This window comes from Mercurialis annua, linkage group LG3, assembly GCF_937616625.2.
Source record: "Mercurialis annua linkage group LG3, ddMerAnnu1.2, whole genome shotgun sequence".
Taxonomy (NCBI): domain Eukaryota; kingdom Viridiplantae; phylum Streptophyta; class Magnoliopsida; order Malpighiales; family Euphorbiaceae; genus Mercurialis; species Mercurialis annua.
In genome coordinates, this window is record NC_065572.1 from 7,992,485 (window position 1) to 7,997,493 (window position 5,009).

The following is a 5,009-nucleotide window of genomic DNA, read 5'->3' on the forward strand; positions in this document are numbered from 1 at the left end:
TGCTCTCTTGGCCCACTTCCACTTTTGGACAAACAAGCTTGTAATAGGATGTTTTTTATTTCCTTTTTGGGCTTTACTATATTAGGACACCTTTTGTCACATATTAGGGGAAGCCTCTTTTGTAGCAACATTTATTACTCTAGCAATTATTCCCTTAGTTGGTGTGACTTGTTCTTGGAGATTCCTCCATTGTTAAGGATTTTGAAGCTTTTATTTCCAGATTTTGGGTTTTGAATTCATCTTTAATACAAGCTTAGTTATTGAATCTTCATTATCTTGTTCATGCTTTATTGTTCTTCATTGTTGTTTGAGGTAAGCTTTCTCACTTTTATTATGATGATTTACTATTGCCTAGTTGTTGTTTTTACTTTAATCATGAGTAGCTAAACTCCTAGTCTAGGGGTTGTTTATGATTGCTATGTATGATTGTTAGATGATTGGTTAGGGTTGTATGGGTTAGGGTTTTGTTGTGTTTAATGATCTTAATGCTTGGAATAAGTTAGCTCCTTATTTGATGATTTGTGTTTGATTAGTGAGGACGAGAGTTAAGCTAATTGAATAGACCTTGTTAAACATAAGCTTAAGACCTAAATGCGCGAGAGTGATTTGGGGATTTAGCGGTTGTTTGAGTTGCGGATTAATCGGATTGATTGTTGTAGTCGACATCCACTTGTGCGAGAGTGATTTGGATTTCGACTCATTAATCAATTGTCGATTCGTCAATTTCCGGCTCGAGAGAGCGGATTTAGATACTTTAGAACGGCTCGACCCGAACCAACACCCATATACCCGACCTATTACCTAGGAATCTCGATGGCATGATTAGCAACCCTTAGGCGCTTTTAATTATCGTTTTTAATCCGTTAATCAATTAATCGTTTAATTCTTAATTGCTTCTTAGTCTAATCAGTGTTTGTTTAATTTTAGTTCCGCTGTTTTTAATCAAAAATCCAACTACTCTTTGCTTTCCGAATTGAAAATCAAAGTCAATTTCATTCACTTTAAACCCCTTGTCTTCGTGGGATCGACATCCGACTTCCGGATTACTACGAGTTGGCATTATTGCGTGAGCATTTTTGTCAACACCAATCTAAATATTCTGAACCGAGCCAATATTATACTGAGGTTAGTTTTTAATATATATTGAACACTTTTTAATTTTATTATATTTATATGATATTATATATCTGCTTTTTGATTTATTATGCCCAAAACTTGAATATATAAATGTTCAGCAAGCCGTACTCCATAAGTTTTTAATACTTCCTATCATAGTTAAAAAATTGCATGCAATCGAACAACCCCATAGGTGGTAATAGTTTCTGTTTGTAATTATTCTATTAAGCTTTGGACATATATATTTATTCAATTAATATCATTAAAATAGTTTTGTATTTTGTTTTAATTTATAATTATATTTAATTGAAACTAAATTGAACGAGTACCTTGGATGCTACAAACTAATAAGTCGGCACAAATAAACACTAATGAATATTTAAGGTTGTCTTTTAATTAGAAAAAAAAAGTTGGGAAAATAAGTCACTGATCTCGTGCTTAAAGCATAAGATTGTTATGACTTATGATGCACACAAATTAAATTTGTATGTGACAAATGGTGCTTTAGTGGTATGTTTAAACTATTTGAGGAAGATTAAACAAGCCTACAATTTAGTAATAATTGAAAAAGAGTTTAACTTTAATATATTTACTAAAATATGAACATAAAATTGGAATTTTCAAAAGAAACTCTTTATCGTTCACAAAGATATTAACTTCAACAAAATCTTTATTATTTACAAAGATATTAAGTTCAATGTAAATATCAAAACTTGAAACACAAAATGCTCATTTTAAGTCTATTATTTAATATTTTAATTAATAAGGGTTCAAAAATATAAAATTGATAGGAGTTTAATTTAAATAAAATAATATAAATACAAATATAATAAATTAATTAAGAATTTAATTCCAACTCATATTAGAAAATACCAAGTTAACATGAGGTTAAGTGCAAGTCTAATTCTAATGAAAAAAATGCAATACAAAATATTTTCCAACTCATGGAGTTCATAGCAAATTCAAACATAAATCTCTTTCAATCTAAAATTCGTAAAAAATAATTTGAGATAAGTAATATCCATATAATTGTAATTTTAATAGAGTTAGTTGTTATATCTATACAATTGCCTAAATGGAGAAGTAATTAAGCATTGTTCATGATCAAACGAATCTTCTTAAAATGAGAAAAAGTGCTAAGCACAAACATGAACTAAAAATATTAAAAGTATATTAAGAATAAAGTTAAATATTATTACAAAAAACCTTAAAATTTAATATCAAACATTATATTTAGTGATAAATATTTATATTAAATAATAGATCATACAATAATTACATAATATAATAATATTTAAAATAAAAAACGGGCCATATAATTGTCACTCACGTGCGTGGCACGTGGTCAAATTACAATATTAGGCATTAGTAATTAAAATAATTATGAAGTTAAATACAAAATTAATTCTAAGAAAAATAATAAATTAAGAGATTAATTTTAATTATAATTCTTAATAATATACCAACAATAAAGATAAAAGAATTCTTATACACTAGCATTAATGATATCAGGATTTCAACAAAATTTTATGAGTTGATTTATTTAAATATGGGGGGAGCATATTTATTTGTTAAATATTATACTTCAACAAAAACTTTTACAATATTAGGTTTTAGTAATTAAAATATATAACGGGTCATATAGGTACCGCTCACGTGCGTAGCACGTGGCGAAAAACTAGTACTATATATAAAAGCACGGATGGTGGGGGGGGACAGGCAAATTTACGAAGTAACCCTTTTTAATTTATATTAAATAACGGTTTTATAGTCATTAACAAATTAGTCATTTAATGAATCACTAAAAATTTATTATAATTAGAGTTTTAATTAAAGTAAACTTATATCATAATGTAATTTATCTATATAGTTTTAGGGGGAGATATACTAATTTAGTATGGAAAATAGCTAAACTTATCTAAATTTAGAGGGGGATAATAAAACCTTTATTTTGACTAAACTAGCTACAATATAGTTTTAGGCGGAGATAATAGGGATAATAAACCTTTGATTTGACTAAACTAGCTAAAACATTAAAACTGTCCAACTCTTATTACTCGATAATAATTATCTAACTTTTTTATCAAAAAAAATATATCTAACTTAAAATATTTACTTATTTTATAGTAATGTCTATCATAGGTAGTTTATAAAAATTTATAATTTTAATAATTTTACACATTTTTCAGTTTAATGTTACTTAAATGTCTATTTAAAAGGGTTGAACTACTTATATTACCTGTGTATTTTAATATGGCTTAATTATTTAAAAACCACTCACCTTGAATTTTTTTTTTCGTTTATACTCTGACCTAGAAAAAAAAAGGTTAAAATAGTCCTTCATTTAGAGAAAAATTTATTTCTAATTAAACTCTAATTAGTTTAGGTTAAAAATAAAGAACTATTTAATTTTTTTTTTTAATTAAAAGAGGTTAATTTAGTGCCTCGGGTAGAGGTGAAACATAAATACATACGTCAGGGTATAAATGAATTTTTTCCTACATCAGGGTATAAACGAAAAAAAAAGTTTAAAGTGAGTGATTTTTAAGTAATTAAGCCTTTTAATATTATATAACTGCTATTATTTTCATCATCTTCATTGGAAAATAAAAAAATGTCATTATTTTCAATTGTTAATATAATATTGTCATTTTTAAACAATAAACATACATATTACGATTTCTTTTCACTATGTTATGTATTTTCTAAATTATTCTGTATTTTTATAATAAAATTTGTAAAATATATACTAATAAATTACATTATGAGCCATGTGAAAAAATATAAAAATAAGTTAATATGATTTTTTAAATTTTTTATTAAAAAACGATATATGAATTGACGAGTCACATGACGAGCCACGTGCGTAGCACGTAAAGCAAGACTAGTAGAAATAAAAGTTAGATAAAAGTTTAATAAAACACAAACTCCATTACATTATATACGGTAAAGAGGATTAAAATGAGATGATCCAGTTAGGTCAAGTTAAGGGGCGGGTTCACAACATTCACGATCCTTAAGTTTTTATGCATTTTCATATAGGTCCTCACAGTAAGCTATCCTAAATTCTCTCTGTTTTTTTAAATTTTCTATTATGTCACCTAAATTTTAAATCGCCCAACAAAAATTAAAAATACAAACACTGAAGCATGAAAATCATCGTTTGTACGGTTGTAATGTGGCTAACTTGGTCTCTTAATTATCATTGAAATATTACACCATTAATTTCAAATTAAATGAAAATGATTTATTAAAATACTAAAATATTACATATAATAATTTAATTAATATTTGATAGGTATATTATTTTTAAATTAATTTGATAGTTCTATTAATATATTTTAAGTAACTCATATTTGCAACGGGTCATACAAATATCACTCGCATACTATAATTTAAAATTAAAGTTAATTTTTTATAACATAATATATTTATAGACAAATTTTTTACCACTCGCATGCATAGCACACACTAATAAAAAATAATTCATAATTCATAATTAATAATTAAATTATTTCATTTAATAATTTAATTGCTTATTAAATATTTAACGAGTCATATTAAGTGTCAAGGGGAAGAGGCCAGACAAAATTAATAATTTAATTGTTTATTAAATATTTAACGAGTCCTATTAAGTGTGAAGGGTAAGGGGACAGGAAAAATTATAATATTAACCTTTACTAATTAAAATATTTACTAATTTAACTACAAATTTAATTCAAACTAAACTATTATGATAAGTACAAATTTAATCTAAACTAAACTACTATACAAGAAAATCGTACGTTAAAGAAATTTAACTATTATATATTACTTTGATGCCAATTCTTTTTTGTTAAGTACAAATTTAATTAATATTTAATATATACAACATGTAATATAATTATCATGCA